Below are 21,332 nucleotides of genomic sequence, written 5' to 3'. Positions count from 1 at the left end.
TTAGAACTGAATATGGAACAATTGATGGGTTCAAAATTGGGAAAGGAGTATGACAAGGCTGTATATTGTCCCCATGCTTATTTAGCTTATATGCAGAATACATCATGCGAAAGGCTGGACTGGAGGAATCCCAAACTGGAATTAAGATTGCCCAAAGAAATATCAACAACCTCAGATATGCAGATGATACCACTCTGATGGCAGAAAGTGAGGAGGAATTAAAGAACCTCTTAATGAGGGTGAAAGAGGAGAGTGCAAAAAACAGCCTGAAACTCAACATCAAAAAAACTAAGATCATGGCCACTGGTCCCATCACCTCCTGGCAAGTAGAAGGGAAAGATATGGATGTGGTGACAGAGTTTACTTTCCTGGGCTCCCTGATCACTGCAGATGGTCACAGCAGCCACAAAATTAAAAGATGCCTGTTTTTGGGAGGAAAGCCATGACAAACCTAGAAAGCATCTTAAAAAGCAGAGAAATCACCTTGCCGATGAAGATCCGCATAGTCAAAGCTGTGGTTCCTCCAGTAGTGATGTATGGAAGCGAGAGCTGGACCATAAAGAAGGCTGACCACCAAAGAATTGATGCTTTTGAATTGTGGTGCTGGAGGAGACTCTTTAGAGTCCCTTGGACTGCAAAGAGAACAAACCTATCCATTTTGAAGGAAATCAATCCTGAGTGCTCACTGGAAGGATAGATCTGAAGCTGAGGCTCCAATACTTTGGCCATCTCATGAGAAGAAAAGACTCCTTGGAAAAGACCCTGATGTTGGGAAAGTGTGAAGGCAAGAGGAGAAGGAGATTACGGAGGACAAGGTGGTTGGACAGTGTCACCGAAGCTACCAACATAAATTTCTCCAAACTCCAGTTGGCAGTGGAAGACAGGAGGGCCTGGCGTGCTCTGGTCCATGGGGTCACGAAGAGTTGGACACGACTTAATGACAAAAGAACAACATATATAGCCAATTGACAGCAAAACACTTCCCATTATATCCCAAGCCTCCCAGGAAGCACTGGGGTAGGAAATAGGTTTAAATATTGTTTATTCTTTATTGTTCATTGTTTGTTGTTTAATGTTTATTGTTTAATGTTTCTGTGTATTTTTATTTTCTGTTATATGTATATGTTATTACATTTTACCTATCTGGAAGCCACCTAGAGTGGTCGTTTGACCAGATAGGAGGGGTACAAATAGAATGAATGAATGAATGAATGAATGAATGAATGAATGAATGAATGAATGAATGAATGAATGAATGAATGAATGAATGAATAAATAAATAAATAAATAAATAAATAAATAAATAAATAAATAAATAAATAGGTCCCAGACAGCTTACAGCCCTACTGAGCTGAGCAGTGTGGCAGTGGAGGGGAGGAAGAGGCCCGGAGTGAGTGAGGTAGGTCCTAGGGCCCATGAAGAGGGGCTTTCTTAGGGGCAAGGACTTAAGCAAAATGAAATGCCAATAATGAAAAAAGTTTGCCATTTCATTTTGCTTTGTGAAAGTGCAGTTCCCTGAACTGCCCATGAAACAAACCACAAGCCAGCCCAGTTTGTGGGATTTTTATTTTTTTTTTATTTTATTTTTTTTTTTTTTGTGGCTCATTTCCTACCCATCTCTACTTTTAAAAGCATCTCTAGATATTTGTCTAAGATGAAACAGGGAATGGTGTAAATGTGACTTTGTGAAATGTTGGAATAGCAGGTGGTCAACAGTTAAATTACATAATAAGTAAGATGATAGATTATTATGTTAAGCCTTGTATGTATTACTTGTAACATGATGGATTGTCATGATTTATATAAATAAAATTTTATAAATTAAAAAAAAACCTTATGTAAGCATCTGGACTCCTGATTTAATTGCAAAAACACCATTTAAGTCTCCAATTGTGTCATAACCCTGGTATGAACTCCTCCTCTTTGGGGGATGAGGAATGGACTTGAAGGAAGGAAGAGAGGAGCAGTTTTTGAGTTTGTACAATTTCAAAGTTTGAGGAAATGCCCTGTGGGTCACAAAAGTGTTGCAGGGAGGATGTCATATATGTAAAATCATTGTATGTCCGAGTATAACCAGTCATGAAGCAATAGTTTCACATTTTAAAAAAAGATAAACTGCAAAAAAAGAAAAAAATGGGGAGGGGGGAGGAAAAAGGTGGTTTGGTATTTTGCCAGATCTAAGATTTCTCAAGGAAGGTTCCAAATGTTCATAATGCAGTCTCCTCATGCTGAACAGAGCATATTTGCATAAAACTTGAAAAGCAAACAAATCTTATCCACATCTCTAATAGTGACACAGCACTCCACATTGCAACATCTTGTTGAGAGTCCCCTGTGTAGCCTTCTGATGTCTGACAAACATACGTCTTCTATAACTCCCATTTTGATGCTTCTTATCTCGTTGAATCCCACAGCCTATTTTGTTTACTGGTTCCGGCAACCCTTCCTTGTCATAGTCTACAAGATTTTTTAAAATCTAAAATCTTTATGATCAGAACAAACTAGGTCACAAATTCATTAGCAGCAGAAGATTCTACCTCTCTGAGAAATACCGATTGCCATGAGAATTGCAAGCCTCTTTGACAGGCCTGACAGAGCTTTGTGTGGAAAATCTGTAAAGCGTTGTTCCAGGCCATGCCCTTGGCTCCACATGTTCTTTCATGGGAAGAGGAGAAGATGCTTTAACTATCATCCAGTAGTCATTCAAAGAGAAATCCTAGTTGGCTGTCTCCTCTGAAGGCACCTACTGGCATGCAGTAATAGGCCGAAGTGGGTGATTACTCTTCGTACATCTTTTTCTGCAGATAAGAGGAAGGTTTGCAATAAGCACTGTATGTTGGTTCAGTGGAATTCTGAACTTGTCTCTCCATTGTGGTTAAGTGACTGTGAAGGAAGATAAGGCACTAAACCAGGGAATGAAATGCAAGGAGCACAGACAATGTGAGTCACAAAAGATGGAGCAGCCAGATGACAAGAGATTACTTACGAGGAGGTGATGTGTTCTTTTGAGTGGAACCAGATATGGCATGTTTTACAGTATGATATATGCTTCATGGAGGATAAAAGACACTGATAAACACTAATGCAAATATAGGTTACTACTAGAATCAGTCCCTGAAAACAGGAGTCTGTGTATTAAGCAGTCATTCATGTCCCAACAACTCATGTGGTCATGGACTTGGAGTCTGAGCAGTCAGTAGAAACACTCCCAAGTCCATCAGGTCTGCAGCCCCACAATGGTATAACCTGATCCACCCATACCTGAGTGTCATGCACTTGCTAGAGAAATCTTTCTCGGGTGAAGAGCCAGAGCCTCCACAGCCTAGATCTTCAAAACTCTCTCTTGCAAAGAGAGGGAACCCAGGGATGCTCTTCTCCCAAAATAAAGGCATGAGCCAGGTTGGAGATAAGGTGGTCCCATGCCTGGCTGTAAATTAGGTCTCCTTAGGACTAGATGCCTGCTTGTGAATAAAGGGAACTCATTGAGAGGAGGGGCTTCCTCCTGGGGAAACCTGATGTTGGAGAAATTTTAGCTGACTCCTTGGATGGGTCACAGGCCAGCTCAGCTACTGAATAATTATTGACCAGGATCTAATATCCCATTCTTGGGGAAGGTGCTAGGGGCTGTGAGGCCTGCCAGCTCCAGATGTTTCTGGATGAGATGGGTTATCTAGATCAATTTCAGTCTGGCTTCAGGCCTGGTTATGGGACAGAGACAGCTTTGGTCACCTTGGTGGATGCCCTATGCTGAGAACTGGATAGGGGATGTGTGTTCCTTTTGGTTTTGCTGGACTCTCAGTGGCTTTCAATACTATTGAGTAGAGATGGGGATATTTGTATTCATATATAAATACGAATATCCCCGCACAGCTGGACCTAATGAGGGTTTGGCCCCTGGGACCAGACCATCCACTTATACATCCTGCTGTGGTGTCAGTCCTACTTGTCCTTCCAATGTGCAGGGAGACCCTGCCCCTTGCCTGGAGTGGCCAGTCAAGCAGGAAGAGAGTGGGGCTTTGGGTACCATTGGAAGGATGAGCGAAACCAGCACTACAGCAGGATGTGTGACTGGATGGTGCAGCTGGCCTCATTAGGTCCAGCTGCACCAGGATATGTGTATTCATATATGAATATCCCCATCTCTGCTATCAACCATAGTATCCTCCTGACCCATCTCTCTGGGATGGGACGTGGGGAGACTGTTTGACGATGGCTCCAGTCCTTCCTGGAGGAGAGAACTCAGAAGGTGGTGCTGGGGGAATTCCTGTTCAAACCCTGGCCGCTGACCTGTGGGGTCCCTCAGGGTTCTGTTTTGTCTCCTATATTATTTAACATCTACAACTTGCACCATTAAAAGGCAAAGCTAAGAACAATGAAAAGGCAAAGCTAAGAACAATATTAAAAAGAAAAAGAAAAAACAAATGTCACTCTGAGAAATGGGAAACCCAAAAATTGAAAATACAAATCAAAGCAGTAATGCATAACAATCTATCTAAAAACAAGCATAACAATCTATCTAAAAACATACAAGTAACTAGTTACTGAGGGGAGGATTGTCTGACAAGAAAGGTCTTTGCCTGCTTGTGGACGGATCTGTGCTTTGCATGCCTGCAAGTTGTGGCACTGGGACTTAACTAATGGGTAAACAACCACCAAGCTCCCTAATTGGAATTGGGCCCCTGAATATATTATGTTCTATGTAGTGAATCGAAAATGTAGTAGGAAGATTGCTGCTTGTTTGAGAATAGCATCAAAGCACCTACTGGCTCCTTAAAGAACGAAACATCTTGTGATCCACGTACACTTAGACTGGATAAAACATGCTACTCTTTAAGGAGGTACTTGAACTTTTGTTAGTTTTGCTACAATGCTATTCCTTGGAAATATTTGCATGAATACTGTTTACATTTATTCCACAGTTTGATATAATCTGCACTAAAGAGGGGGCCTGCTGCAGTGTTCTACCTGTACCATGGTTATGTTTCTGCTTGTCCTTAGCTATTGTTTTAAATCCTCCACTCCAAAGAAGGCTCTATTGGAGTCTGTGATATCTCATATGCAAAGCTGGACTATAACAATGTTCTGAATTATTGCTGTCAAATCCCCTGTTGTGAGGAATTTTCTCCCCTTTTGTATCAGCTTCTGCATGACTTAGAATGTGACTCTCTCTCAGTAGGAAAATGCGCATTCACACAAGAAAGAGGCACAGGTGTGTTGTAATAGTGCACACTGTGCAGAGGAGGCACAATCTTATACTACTGCTCTCGTTCACATTTTCCTTTTTAAAGGCCGTGCTTTGTTTGCCAACCAGTACTAAACCTATTCAGGCAACCTGATTCAGAAAAGAGTAAACATACAAGAAAGAAGAACAAGCTAACCTTGTCCACCTTTCCCTTATGTTGTGGTCTCTGGCACACAATACACATGGATGATAGTTTTCAAAAGAAGAGTTGTTTTCCCTTCATAAAGTTGCCCTCTAGGTGTGTAGAGAGAGATGGAAAGTTTAGAAGGGCTGGAGTTGGGTGGGGTGTTATCGAAATGAGAAAGTGACAAGTAAGGATCTCAGTGCTCATAAGCTCAAGAACAGAGTAGGAGACAGCCATTCAGTAGGTAAAGCTTTACCTTGTGCTATGTCCATGGTGGAAATGGCTGCTGTTAAATTCCTGTCATGAAAATGAGTCCTTTCCTGCACAATTCCTACTTTTATAAAACGAACTAGAAGCACTTCCCATTATTGTTCTCCATGGTAGCGGGACGGGCAGTGACTTTAAAAGAATCCAGAGACAAGGTTACACTCTGAAATATACATACTCTACATGCAGATCTTCTTGACATAATCCTTTCATTGCCTGAAGAAAAAGTCTCGGGGAAAATCATGGTAAATGTGGTATACAGGAAAGTTTCTGCTTCGAAATGTCCAGCATGTGAGGGAGCTTGCACTATCCGATGATGATTCTCCTTTCCCCACCCCTCCCCACCCCCATACAAGTCTGTCTGTCTTTTGATGCTGCTATTGCCTAGGACACCATAATAAGGATTATCTTCCATCTGCTCCATATGTCCTTAGAGCATGTGTTGCCAATACTACATTGTGTTGTTATCCTCTAAGCAGCTTTAACTGCCCTGTATGGAAAAGATGAGCACAAGATTATCAAAACAAATAAAGAGGAATCTGGTGCTTCCTGAAATTATGAAAAGCAAGTCTTTGCTCATTAGTTTTTGAAAGTAAGCTTGATGACTCTATTCATGACAGGTTAGTAATGTTAGTAACACATTACTTGTTACTTTTCCCAAGTTTCAAATAGACTCTAAAATACAAAAATGGCCCCAGATCCCCCAGCTGACTCTACCAAGGAGGAGAAACAGGTAAACATGATTCATAACTCTCAACAAAGAACAATATTAACAATTGTTGTGCTTTTCAGAAATAATGTTAATAATAGCTGAGTTATCCTGCTCACACACCCCAAAATATAAGTTACTGGTACTGTTGTTGCTTGTAATAAGGGATGTGCACCATATTCAACTAAATGACAAAACATTAAACAAATCAGAGCTATTTGTGTATCTACATGGCACAGGACACAGCAAAAAAACCCAAAAGTTCACAAGGTAGAGCAGCAAGCACACACAAACACAATCTCTTGGATTAAATCTGCTATTTATGGAGTTAAAAGTATTACAATAAAAAAGATGGAATGCAGTTAAAAAGAGGAAAGGGACACTGAAAGTATTAATACCATGTTAGACAGGTGGGGAGCAGAAAGTAAGCAAGCAGTGGCATAGAAGTAATGCTAACTTGTGGGTTCAGTGCTTTGAAACTCAGAATGACTAGGCAAGCTTTGTAAAGGGGTCATGTCAACACTTTCTCAGTAAGAAAGTTTGTGTTTATTAGAGAAATACACTTGGGATAGAAAAGATGGTAAGGTAAAGGTAAAGGTTCCCCTTGACAATTTTTGTCCAGTCGTGTTCGACTCTAGGGGGCAGTGCTCATCCCCGTTTCCAAGCCATAGAGCCAACGCTTGTCTGAAGACAATCTTCCGTGGTCACATGGCCAGTGCGACTTAGACAAAGAACGCTGTTACCTTCCCACCGAGGTGGTCCCTATTTATCTACTCGCATTTGCATGCTTTCGAACCGCTAGGTTGGCAGGAGCTGGGACAAAGCAACGGGCACTCACTCCGCCGCGTGGATTCAATCTTACGACTGCTTGGTCTTCTGACCCTGCAGCACAGGCTTATGTGGTTTAACCCGCAGCGCCACCACATCCCTCAGAGAAAAGATGGTAGAAGCCCTAATTAAAGATAATTAAGCTGGAGAACTTGGGGGGAAATGGCTGCCCCTTTAATGTCCAGAAAACAAGGAAAGGGGGTCTCTTTCTTGGAAAGACAAGAGAAATTTGTAAGAAGGAAGGAATCAACATCAGCAACCTGATGAACAGCATCTAAGATAAATTGAAGGTTGGCCAAGGCCAAAGTATTGTAAAAGACAGCCTAGGAGATCTCCTGAGAAGATCATCTCTCTTCTCTTCCCCATGGAAAAAACATGCATTTTCATGAGTATAAGCTCCAGTATAAGCTGAGTTGCGCCCAGCCACTTCCAGCAGAGCTAGGGCAAAGGAGGAAATTGATAGTGTCAACCCTCAATGAAGCCCAAAATCTTTCCTCTTATTCTGCAGTCACTGAGGTTCTGGGGAGTGCCTTTGAGTGAAGTCACCATGCTCTAGCAGCCACTCTACCCATTACGGTTGTAACTGCAAAGTGTAGGGTAGCATATTACCTGGTTTTACTTTTTATTCCTTTTTTTAAAAAAACTTTGTTAGCTATTCTACCAGGACTGAGTGTGTGTGCTATGCATGTAAATGCACAGATCAACATCTGCATTCTTGTGTTAATTCAGAACTTCACTTATGACAATAGATATGTGTAGCAATCATCCTAAATTATGCATTGAAAGTTATGCATTGTTCATGTTATATGTTAATGTGGTTAAGAGGCGGGGCCGAAAGAGATGTTAAAAGGCGGAGCCTGAGAGGAGAAAAGTTCAGTCAGTCAGTCTGAGTCGGGAATCAGAGAGAGAAAGATAGTTTGGGGTCTGAGGAGTGATTGGTTAGAGTGTAACCTGTGATAATTAATTTAGAAGGTTAATATTGACGATTGATGAATCTTGAAGAATGTGCTTGTAAATTATTCCAGAAACCACCTGTAATTAATAAACCTGTTTTGTTGAAAAGTCAGTGTTGGATGGACCTTTGTTTTTTCTTAGTAAACTACGTTCGTCAAAGAGATCAACTGGTGGCAGCATATGAGAGGGCATGCTGAGGTAACTTGTGAGCTCTGCGTTTGGGGAGACAAGCAGGGGCCATGAGGGCAAATGCCACAGTCTGCCTTACCACTTCTAACCATTTGGTTTATCTTTTCTTGTTGGTGCTGTGGTGTTATTGCCACAATTCATAATATCTGACTCATGATTTTTTTTTAATTTGTGGTCTCTCTGCTGGAGGTGGGGAAATAATTCTGTCATAAATAATTTGATGGTAAGGTAACATGGAACCCTCCTCCATGCCAAGTCATAGTTATTTTCTTTCCCTCACTCATGGGAATAGTTCTGTTAATTTTTTTGTTGGTTTGGGGGAGGGTCTGAATTTTCGGGAAAATTGTTTCGTTGTTGTTGCTGTTTAATTTAGTGATGACCTGAAAAACAGAAATATCGGCATGGATATGAACAAGTATTATGCTGAAGTGTCTCCAAAATGACATAGTGTGGGTTGGCCGTCGTTGTTGTTTAGTCGTTTACTCATGTCCAACTCTTCGTGACCCCATGGAGCAGAGCACGCCAGGCCCTCCTATCTTCCACTGCCTCCCGGAGTTGTGTCAAATTCATGTTGGTTGCTTCGATGACATTGTCCAACCATCTCATCCTCTGTCGTCCCCTTCTCCTCTTGCCTTCACACTTTCCCAACATCGAGGTCTTTTCCAAGGAGTCTTTTCTTCTCATGAGATTGCCAAAGTACTGGAGCCTCAGCTTCAGGATCTGTCCTTCCAGTGAGCATGGTTTGGCCACCAATCTGTATATCCTTACTTGGGTGTGGGCCAGGTGACAAAGCCAATGCATATTTCCAAGCTCTCCATTGGCTTTAATCCTGTTGCATATCTACTTAGGGATAACTCAGCATTACACTCATGGTAGCTACAATTGTGTCAAGACAGAAATGCAATCCACAAAGCAGTTCTGCCAGTGCATATTGCCAGTAGTCAGACAGGAACTACATGATCAATTGTACTGCTGTGTTGTACAGTCCTTGTTGTGGGAAAGGAACACCCATCACATTTACAACAAAGTAATGCTAGTTTACACTTTGACAAACTAGATTCTGGCCATTTAATAACACTGAAGGATCCACTTGGATACTTCAGCTGATTGTACTCCTTCTCCAAGAACTGACAACCCCCTCTCTCCTGCAACCCCCTGTGTACCTTGTGAACCTACTCCAGAAGATCCAGCTCTCCACAGCAGATTTTGGGGATATACAGATCTCTAGAAGGTTTTGCCATTTCTGGAGGAAATAACGAGGTCCAGCTTTAATATCCAATTGGATACCTGTCCCTAAATAGTCTTTCATTCCTCAGAACTGGTTGTAGTAACTGGAGTGAGTATTAATAATATCCTTTCAAGGATGTGATGCGATTTGTAAAGGCTGATAATCCAATAGATTCATCCTTTCTTATATAAGTATTTTTGCTTCTTCCAATAGACGAGGAATCTGCAGCTTATGGGCAGGAGATCTCTCCATCCATCCTGGAAAGGCTCTGTCCACGCTCTAAAGCTTGGCTCCTCAGCCCAGTCTTCAGGTGCCACTTTAAGACATCTTGAAGGTTCTCCTCACTCCACAATTTTCTTATGAGGAAAGCCAAAGAAGTCAGCTTTTTGAGAAACAACAACCTCCAGGGACCTGAAATACCCTAAAGTGGCAACTGATGTGAGGATTGCACCAAATGGCTTACCAGATCTCCTAGCAAACTCTTTTTAGCCCACTCTAGCCCTCTCTAAGTACTACATGTGGACAAGTCCTCATTTTCAGGAACATGGGAGGGCACACAAAAGAGTTAAATTTTTAAAAGAAATCCAATATAAACACACACACACCTGGTGTATTCTCTCCAACTATTGCTTGATTTAATTCTCTCTTCTCAGTGCTAAATACAGTACAGTAAACTGGTGTGATATGGGTGCAAGGCATTTTGTGTGTTTTTCATTGATTGATTGATTTAAAGGGGGACGGTTCAAAAATACCTACCTGCAATCTACTTTATACTTCAGGACGCAGACACTTCCTTCTTCTAAATGTGCAGTAGATGTTTGAGGGACACTGAAACAGTGTAGTAGGTTCTGAAGTAGAAAATAATGTGTTTAATATATACAAACCTGGGAGAGGAGCGGTGCAAATGTCTATTCCCCCATTCTTTTACCATTCTAATGGCACAATAACATCTACAGGAGACTTGAAAGCAAAATTTAGGCTACTGCAGAAAACAGCAAGTACTGACAAGTGAATAAGTTAAAGCAGCACACTCTATGCTAGAAAATGCTACTGAGGAATGAATGAAAATGTAATTGCAACTTGCTATACACGCCTCATTTTTTTCTCTTCCAAGGGGGCTGTTATCAGTTATTGATAGTGCCCTCCATGCGTTTAAATACATAGGGTGGGAGCACTAGGCATTGCTGTTCAAAAATTAGAATATATGCAGGATGCCATATATAATGCACAATCAATTATAGGGTCCCACAGAAGGAAGCAATTTCTGGGAGCTGAAATTTGTCATTAGGTAACACCTGCTGGGCCTTTTTTTCTAAACAACTCCTTCCTAATAGGTGGTTTGGCCATTGAGCTTTCTTTAGAAAACAAGAGAAAAAGACATCTCTTTCGGAATTGGTGAGAAACCATTTAAAATGCTAATTTTTTTAAATGCCACTTTATCTCCTAAGACAAGCGACAGGTGTACTGTGAGGATCAAATCATTGCCCTGGAGTTTGAATAGTTACTTGCATGATTGATTATGGGAGTTATTTTAGACCTGAATTGCAATTGCTGAGCTTATCCCCAGTATAGTTTGAATACCAAAAGTGATCCCGCTCTTATGTAATAAATGTGTCAAGTCAGCCTTCTACTGTTTAGTGCCCTGCTGATGTTTTAGACTGCAGTTCTCATCAGTCCAGACAGCATGGGCAGTGATCATGTTAACAGGGTGTAGTGGGTTCTGTAGTCCAGCACAGATTGGGCTACACTCTCAGAGACCAAGTAGGCCAACGTAACATCACAAATATTGCTGGCCTACTTGTATACTCTTACGGGAGAAAATAACAAGTAGCCTAGTTTCAGAATATCGAAGCAATAATGAACTAAAGAATTAAGCAGAGCTTGGGAAAATTAGTTTTTGTGGACAAAGCCCACAGAATGTCTGAGCAGCAGGGCCAACAGACATGCTGGCTAAAGGATTCTGAGAATTATCATTTTTTAAAAAAAGGTTTGGTATATTGCATGCACGATTGCCTTTTCCTAGTGTATGTGTAAGAAGTATTCACTACAACCTTGCCCATGTGGAAACCTCATCATTTTCAGTTGGATCACTTTCTAGTTCATCTCCTTGCAAGCTGAAGATGGCATAGAGTCCTACAACTAAAGGACATTGTGCCTTGTGTTTCCTGCAGGGGATACTAGCTATTGAATGTATTCAGATGCTGCATTGTCATATGACTGAAATTCTGTTGTAACTAATATGCTGTCATTTGAATTTTTCATGTAATATTTCCTAACTGGTCTTCACAACTGTTAAGTATTTTTTTAAAAAAGGTCCTGGAAAAGTGGGACATGGGGCTGGTAAGATGTGGAGCAGAATAGATTACTCCCCCCCCCCCCCGCCCAAAGCTGCAGAAAATAGACTCTATCTGTTGTTTTATTGTTCTATCATTCTGACCTAAAAATGATCCCAAAATGTGTTACCTGGACTGCCAGTTAAAGCAATATACATCTCATCATTATTGCCATTCATAGGAATCTTCCAACATCTAAATACATCCAGCTCCCGCTTCCTGAGATCTGGTCATTAGTGTTCCCATTAACAGTGTACAAGCTCTTCCAGGTGTGGCTATCATTATAAATTTCCATTTACATATGTTTTTATTTCAGCAGTGACTTGCCATTAAAAAGCCTATAATTAATGTAATTAGTACAAAAGGATTTATCTTGCAATCAGCATTCGTTTCAATTATTTTTTTTTTTAAATTTAAAGATGGAAATGTTTAACTTAAGCTACAATTTGTATACAGAATGACACCATGTTACTAGCGCTAACCAAGTGTTTAGCTATCCAATTAATATGAGGAATTTCCTGGAGGACTCCACCCTCTTCTCCTTTAATTCACTTCTATTGGTGATCTTGTTGAAGCCTTCTAAAGCAGCAATGCAGATTTCCCAGCTGTAGAAATTTACAGCTGCTGGGCCCTCCAGAGAATATCCTGGCCTCTCCACAAGCCTTCAAGTTACAGAGCCAACAGAAAAGATGAGCAGTGGTTCTATAGCAACAAGATTACCAAGTGCTAAATTTTAGTTGGTGGGACCTTGTTATTAAAACCCAGTGAGAAAATTCTTTGCGCTCTTGATGAGACAATGCAAAGTGCTCTCAAAAATTTGAAGAACAAACTTTAAATTTCAGGACACTTTTTCAACTTGTACTGTAGCATGTTGAGTAAGACACTGGTTCTTAACCTTGGGTTACTCAGATGTTTTTGGACTGCAACTCCCAGAAGCCTTCACCACCAGCTGTGCTGGCTGGGGTTTCTGGAAGTTGCAGTTCAAAAACACCTGAGTAACAAAGGTTAAGAACCACTGGAGTAAGACATATGCTTGTACTGTACTACTCACTTTGTTTGTTTGTTTCTTTTTTTTTTTTTTTTTGCCCCACTTTTCTCCTGAAAAAGTATCCAGGGCAGCTTACATCACTAAAAGCACAATATTAAAAGCTAAAAACAGTAAATTATTTAAATGTTTAACAAGAACAAATAACATTATACTAAATATGTTAGGATATAGCATTACTAAAAAACAGATTTAGAAGCAATAAAATATAAACCATCTTGTTTTAAAACCTCTTCTAGTCATTAAGGGAAAGCCTGCCTGAAGAAAAAAGGTATGTGCCTCCTTGCAAAAAAAAAAAAAAAAAAAAGATGGAGACAACCTTTTCCAAAGACTGGGACATGTGACAGAGAAGACCTTCTCCCATGTCCTCGCCAAGCATACCTGTGAGGGTGGTGGGACCAAGAGAAAGGCCTCCCCTGAGGCAGGCTCATACAGGGAAATACAGTTTTTGAGATAGCTTCATTAATTAATTACATTAGTACTACCTTTCCTCAGCTGAAAGGTACATACCCACCTTTCCTTCTCCCCACTTTCTGCTCACAGCCGAAAGGTATTGTGAGGTAGGACAAGCTGAGAATGAGTGGCCCAGGATTAGCAAATGAGCTCTACAACTCAGTGGACATTGAGGATGCAACTGCATAGTGTGGAAAATAAAGTTTTTCAAATCAGGTCCATGCTGTTTTTCATAGATGAAATCACTGTTGCTATCGAGATAAAAATAAACAATATGTTGCAGGAATCTCTAAAGCAGAGACAGTCAAAAGAGATTGATAATTTCCATGGGACTACCTCTTCCCCTTGCCTCTTTTTTATTTTTATCTTCTGAAGCGACATAGCAATAATCCGATATTGTACTAACTTTGGACATCTCTTTTTTAAAGCATTTTTTTGAAGACAGTGCTTGGTTGAGGGGAACTGACACCCCCACAACCATCCTTGTACATTCGATCAAATGACTACATGGGGCAGAAACCAGAGAAAAGTGGTGCCAGCCAAATCGGAGCAAAATAAACCATCCCCTCTTAGTGGAACAAAAAGAGACCATCTCCCACTGTAAAACATCTTGCTTCCCAGAGTTTACCACTACCTGGTGTAATAATAATAATAATAATAATAATAATAATAATAATAAGAAGAAGAAGAAGAAGAAGAAGAAGAAGAAGAAGAAGAAGAAGAAGAAGAAGAAGAAGAAGAAGAAGAAGAAGAAGAAGAAGAAGAAGAAGAAGAAGAAGAAGAAGAAGAAGAAGTCAATTCTGACTTATGGCAACACTTTTCAGGATTTTCAAGATGATGAATACTCAGAAGTGATTTACTGTTCTCTTCTTCTTGGGGCATCCTGGGACTATACAACTTGCCCAAGGCCACACAGGCTGGTCCTACTTGCAGGAGGCACAGTCGGAACCAGACTCTCAACCCTAGACTCCACAGCATGATGCCTAACCACTGAAACATCCAGTCAGCTTTACCTTTTATGCTCCCTAGTTTTTAATTTGATTTCATCTGTGCCAAACAGCAGAGTAATGTAATCACTCCCTGTCAGTTCAGCACTGTAACCATTGCAATACACTGGCTCATACAAATGGTCCTTTTCTAAAGGTTGCAAATAGGGACCTGTGGGCTTTTAGAATAATCCTTGTTTTCCATACAGAAATATTTTCCATTTTGTTTCCTGACCCAGATCAGGCATTATTTCTACTTGAGCTTGATATGTAAAGTGACCACATGAAAAAGAGTACAAGGTGTTTTCCTATACCTTTAATAGTCAGGTAGTACAGGAAATGTCATCAGATTTTGCTTGTGCTGACAGGTTGCACCTGTTGAATTTCCTCTTTCCACCCAACTAATAAAAGTACAGGAGTCCTATCTCCTGGGGCCACTGTACTGATACAAGTGGGAAATGCTGGTCTGAGAAGAGGTAATCAAAGCTTATCCGTCAGACATGCAGAAGAGATAGACATTTCTTTATGTCTGGAAGGAGGTGAACATAGAGGTATGCCATGCAGAATGGACACAGTCTCTCGTGTTGGATTCACATAGAAAAATCTGCCTGGATCCTCTGAGTCACTCTACAGTGGCAGTTCCTGGAACTGGGAGGGCCCACGTTGTTAGACACTCCATGTTTTAAAGCAGTGGTCCCCAACCTTAGGCCTCCAGATGTTCTTGGACTACAACTCCCAGAAGCCTTCACCACCACCTCTGCTGGCCAGGTTTTCTGGGAGTTGAAGTCTAAGAACATCTGGAAGCCCAAGGTTGGGGACCGCTGTTTTAAAGGACTGTCCTGGATAAAACTCTGATACTCTGGATGATCATGAACCTATTCATCTATTTTTTTTTTTCTATATCTCTTTTAACAATGTCCTTTCAGTCAAAGTTGGGAGAACATATTTCGGACAAGACCTTTTCCAGCTCTGCTCCGAATGACCCAGAGAGAGAGGAAACTTGAAATAGAAGGGTTCTTGCTGTTTCCCACATTCCAGAGTTGCATACTTATCCAACTTATTCATTTAGTGAATGCAGTTTGATAGTTCTAGATGTATGTTTCATAAGACAGAAAAATTCATGGAGAAATGTAGTCTTCCAGTATTGGTTAAAGGAATGTACGAACTGCTGGATATCTTTAGATATCTGGTTGCAGAGCCAGAGGTTGGGAGTTCAATTCCCCATTGAACCTCCTTGCCAAGGGCTGGATTCAATTATCTATAGGGTCCCTTCCAGCTCTGTAGTTCTAACACTATTATTATATGTGTGTTTGAAAATCACTTTTAAAATTTTAGCACTGGGATGTATTTCATCCCATCCTGCCCCACTCTTCATTCATTCATTTGATTACAAGCATGGCATGCCAATTTTCCAAGCCTCACACACTTTGATGAAGTGCAGGCAATTTGTGAAAAGCTGTATTCTATTTAATGTTTCAGAAGACCATTGAGTTAATTTTACAACCCATGGGGGAAGTTTACTAGTTTAGCTGCATGTGGATGCCACCCCATTTCACAGGGCTATGAGACCAGAAGGAAAGGAACAAGCTAAGCTGCTTCCTTAAACTGTGCTTCATGCCGTCCCAACCCTCCCCTTGTTATTTTCAGTCTTCTGTTTGTGCTGGCCCCACTCATGTGAGAAAAGGTTGATGCAGAGGTTTCCTATCAAGGTGGATCAAACTCAGGCAAACATTTAAACTCATAATTGGTGGCCTGTGACAAAAGCAATTTGTCCCAAAGGGTAAATCAGAACCAATTACTGGAGACAATCATGTAAGTGCTAAAATACTGTGACAGCATATATTTGGTTGTTACCTGCAGGATGCAAAAAGATGTCTGTCTGTTCATATTTCCCCATCTTTCAGGTTGCAACCCTTAAGATCTCTTGGGGATGAGCTGCCCTTTAACTCCCAGATTTTAAAATATCAGTGGGCTCTTTAAACAGGCTTGCATTCCTCAAGGATAGAACAAAAGTTAAAATTAGGACCAAAATCAACGCTTTCCAGAGGCAGCTTGTGTAACTCTAATCTAAAAGCATAAAATGTGTTCTGCACTTGTTTAGAGGCATGCACCTTTATTATTTCACCCATCCCCAGGCTGAATTCTGTCATGACATGACCTTTGCCAGCTGTGTTTCCTGTATCCAGCTTGTATCTGAGCAAGAGTTTTAACTGCCCCAGTCATGTACTAGCAACTGTGCCACAAGCTGCCAATGAGTGCTTTATTACTTTAGGGCATATTACAGCATTTACAAAAACTGCAGTTACATAAGGCCATATGTTCTAATGTTTAGCTTACAACTGAACAGACTAAAAGGCAATCACCACTGATTGCAAAGTATAAATAAATTAGTACTAGATTTCTGATCAAGTTTGATTTGCCATGAATTATTCTTATTAAATTGCACTTCTTATTTTTGAGCATTGTTAGTGCTCAGGTGGACCAAACGATCAAGCCTAAAAAATTAGGATGGGGAAAAGGATGATCATATTCTTGCAATTTTTTGCCTTAATGTTTGGTACTTTGCAATTTTTGTGCTTTCTGAGATTATTTATTGATGGAACATTTGAAGTTGCTTATTGATGGAACTCCAACTTCCATAAGGCATGTTTTTGTTTGTTGGAAAGCATTACATAAAAATCAACTGTTTTTATTTGTGATAACTTGATTGCTCCAGTATAGTATTGCAGTTTCATTCTCTATAGCTGAAAGTGGTTAGAATTTATAATATGAGTGATAAGAGGTAATCCATAAGATTTAACCAATTCTTCAAAACCGATTTTTTACAACTTGATTATGTCTGCTGGTGCTAGTTTAAGATATCCAGTTATGTTATCAGAAATTTCTTTAGATTCACAACAGGCCCGGAATAATGTATATTACTCATATCTCGCTTCATCGTTATTTTCTGGTAGTATCTCGTGCAAATAACTTGGATTGTGCACATTCATGCCTTAGTTTCAGCCTGAAGATGGCCTAATTTAAATTTGTTTTTGCTAATCAACTTTATGATCCAGAAGATAACTGTGGTGCTGTTTGTGTAATAATTAATGATTCCTCTAGCCAATCACCATCATTTTTTTGAGGGGCGGCAGCAAGTGAAACTTTTGTCATGACCCTCCAGGCTTGTCTTGGAAGATGTACTCTGAAGAATATCTCAGATGTTTATTGTAGGTTGTGCTTAGGTTCAGGATTGGCAAAGTATTCCATTAAACTTTAGAATGCCAATCCGTTATTGGCTTTGTGCTGCTGTGGGCCAACAAGGAGGGAGCAGGTGGCTGATACAGTGTGCTGAATGTGTGAGGATAGAACAAAGTAGTTCTAAAGTGATTTATAATAGAAAAAGCCCCCGACGGTGTTATGCTTTAGAGCAGTATGGTCAGTCTTGTGAAACATGAGGTGCCACAATACCAATCCCTGCTTTGAACTATTATTCCCACTTATTTAGAGGGATTAGAGCCTTGATTAGCCTAAACTTGGATAATTTAAGCTTTGGGTCATTCATGCTATTTCATAGGTTCTTCATACACCTGTTTCAGAGACTCAGGTCAAAACTGGGCTGAGTGTGGAACAAAAGACATCATGTCCATGGTTGAACAGTTTCTGGAGAAAATTTCTAATATATAAACACACCAGAGGAGCTAGTCCTCAGCTGTGCACTTGCTTTACTTTTTGCATGTGGATGAATTCACCAAGGCTTCAAATTGTTTTCCATGCCTGGAAAGAGGTGGAATAATAATTGAGAGGCGCTCCTGTAAACATGTAGCGATAACTTCTCCCCACACACTTGAGTTTAGAAAGCAAAGGCTTCCTCCAAGCAAGATAGATTCCAAGCATCTTTCTTCTGGAAACTAGCCAGTTGTTTTTATCTCAGCTGTGGAGAAGCTCCGCTTCCTTCCATACTGGCAGATGAACAATCTAATTTTGTGAGATTGAATTAATTCCTCAGTTATGCAAACACAGATATTGTTCCAGAGCTTTGCTTCATCAAAGAAAATGGAGAAACGCACTGCCAGACTACACTTTTCCACACTTCCCTCACCACCACTGCTTTCTATCATCTTTCTTCACATTTTCTAGGAGGTGTAATTAGCACATCAGGCTTGAGAGAGTAGCCTAGGCTATTAGCTACTATGTGCCAAGAGCATCCACTTAAATGAGAGAGGGGAGAAAGGACTTTTAAAATCTGCTTACGGAAAGAAAGGACTTGGCACTTTCACAATGCATCTTGCCAACGAAATCTGAGGTTCTTCTGGCTGCTTCTGCCTTTAATGAGCACTCACACATTAGTGATTGTGAAGTTTTTATCCATTGCTAAAAGGGCATGAATTATGCAGCAGCATGATGCATTAGTTAGCAATGTGTTGATTCTCCAGAAGCAACAGTATTGCCTAGCTCAAGGGATATCTCTTGTTAAACCAAAAACTAATCTTTGCTCATAACATAGCTGGCTGGGAGACTGTTGGACATCAATGGATTTAGCTGGCTTCTGCAAATCTCCTTGTAGGGGGGAACACCGTGGTCTCTGACATACATTTTGCTCTATCCCAGTGTTCCAGCTGGTGGTATTTCTTGGGTAGTTCTTTGTTTCTCTTCTGCCCCCCCCCAACCGTGCTTCATGTTACACAGAGTAAATGGCTGCTACAGTTTCCCAAATGTCCAGTGATAGAAGTAGATGTTTCCTTTAAAGAACACGAAGGGAACATTTACAGCCCAGCTTTGAGATGCTGTCTATTAAAAGTAATTCATTTGATTTACTCATTATTTTGTTTAAAAACAGTTTGTTTTTCTTATTCAATACAATATTTAGCTGCACTTGCTTCTTTGTTAATTTTTTTTTTTTTTGAAGGAAGCATTAGAGTTGATAACAGAAAAGTATAAAGCTCGGGAAATATATATTAAATGACTAAGGCCCTTTAAAATTCAATTTAAATAGTAATCTAGAAACCATTATTTATTGTATCGGTTGAATAAAACTTCACACCCATTGCATTGCTTCTGGAATGTGACTTTATCTTTGTTCCTGTCTCTCTGTTATTTTATTACAATAATGCCGTCAAGTCAATTCTGACTTATGACAAGCCCTTCCAGGATTTTTTAGGTAGAGAATACGTAGAAGTGACTTACCATCCCCTTCTTCTGGGGGTGCCCCGGAACTGTGCAGCTTGCCCACAGCTACAGAGGCTGGCTCTTCTCCCAGGAGGCACAGTGAGCAATTTGACTTCCAACCTCCGGCCCCACAGTGAGATACCTAAATTAATGAGCTAGCCAGCCAGCCACCTTGGGTCCTTTTGGGGAGAAAGGCAGGATAAAAATATTTTAAATAAATAAACTCTGTGCCATCAAATCAATTGTGACTTATGGAAACCATTTCCAGGGGTTTTCTACCTCCACAAATAAAATAAATACTAAAAATACTAAAATAGAATAAAATAAATACTAAAATAGAATAAAATAAAAAAGTAGACAATACTAAGAAGTGGTTTACTATTCCCTTCTTCTGCTGGCATCCTGGGCTGTGCAACTTGCCCCATGGCTACAGAAGCTCACTCTTCTCCCAGAAGGCACAATGAATAATTCAACCCCCAATGTCTGGCTTCACAGCTAGACACCTAAACCTCTGAGCTACCCAACTTGCTGTTATTTCATTTGAGGTAACTCGTATATTGCTTTTAATTCATTATAGGTTAAGACATTACTTCTAACTCATTTTTTCTGAGCTCTGGCCTTTCATGATGCATCTGCTTTCTTTCTCTTTGCTTTCTTTATGCAAGGCAACATACAACTTTTTTTAACGAATACTAGCTGATTCTTTACGATTTCTTTACCTCCCCCTCCCCTTTTGAACCCATTTGTGGAGGTGGAGAGAGAGAGAGAGACAAGAGACTTCTTTTGTTCTTCCAGTGGCTTTTCTAAAAAGCTACAGATTGAAAAAATCCACCTGCCAGCACAGCGGATCCTTTTCTGGGCACAGTTCAAAGTGCTGAGGTTCAAACTTATAAAGCCCTAAACAGCTTGGGTCCAAGCTATCTCAAGGACTGTATCTCCCATTTTGAGCCAATTCGGGTGCTAAGATCATCAGGAGAGGCCTTTCGCTCAGTCCTGCCACTTTCACGGGTATACTTGGTAGGAAGATTGGCCTTCTCTTTTGCAGCTCCCAGACTTGGGAACTCCGTTACTTTGAGAACCCTCTTAGGGAGGCTATAATTAATTTTTTATACCACACCATCTAGTTGCATGCCCCTATTCTGGGCAGCTTCCAGCAAAAGAAGACCTTGTTTCAGGATTACAGGGACAAAACAACATCAAAAACAGCTGTTCTGCTTATGACAACAGCCTAGCTGTTCCTTGGCCTCAAAGTGTCCACCCATTGGTTTGTTCTCTCCAGCTTACAAGTGATCTGTCAAATGCAGGCGGCAGTCTTTATTTTTGAACTGTGCTACTAAATATCAATTATACCTATTATTAAGCATATAAAAAGCTGCTGGATAGTTCAGTGGTATGGGTATCTGGCTGCAGAGACAGAGGCTGGGAGTTCAGTTCCCCACTGTGCCTCCTTGACACGGGCTGGACTTAGTGATTCAATATAATGGTACCTTTCCTTCATACAATCACATTTTTACAGGCCATGCCCTTAATTTCATATTTAGGATGGTACAATACAAATTAGCATGTTGTTGTCAGGGAGTAAAAGACTTTCAGAACATGAACCCCACTTTTAATTTTTATTCTATTTTAATTTATTTAATGTCTTTTTTTTTTCCAACAAAAGGACCCTCAGAAATTTACAAAGCATGAATCCCTTTGCTGGGAAAACAAAATATATTTGGCTGTTCTTATATATATATAAGAATATGTTAAAAACAGCTAAAAATTCAATAAAGTACAGTGTTCAAAACAATTAAACATATAACAGTTAAAACTACTCAATAAAA

General features: G+C 40.3%; 1 long non-coding RNA gene across 6 annotated transcripts in view; it reads left to right on the top strand.

The window, feature by feature from the left end:
* Window positions 1-21,332, top strand: part of LOC110072379 (uncharacterized) — a 59,519-nt gene extending 38,187 nt beyond the window's left edge. For all 6 annotated transcript variants that reach the window (XR_012086250.2, XR_012086249.2, XR_013545125.1 and 3 more), the window contains one exon: window positions 1-21,332. This exon is cut by the window's left edge and continues 9,861 nt beyond it. This is a non-coding gene — a long non-coding RNA (uncharacterized LOC110072379).

The sequence above is a fragment of the Pogona vitticeps genome, chromosome 4 (assembly GCF_051106095.1).
Source record: "Pogona vitticeps strain Pit_001003342236 chromosome 4, PviZW2.1, whole genome shotgun sequence".
Lineage (NCBI taxonomy): Eukaryota > Metazoa > Chordata > Lepidosauria > Squamata > Agamidae > Pogona > Pogona vitticeps.
This window is presented reverse-complemented; position numbering and strand designations above follow the sequence as displayed.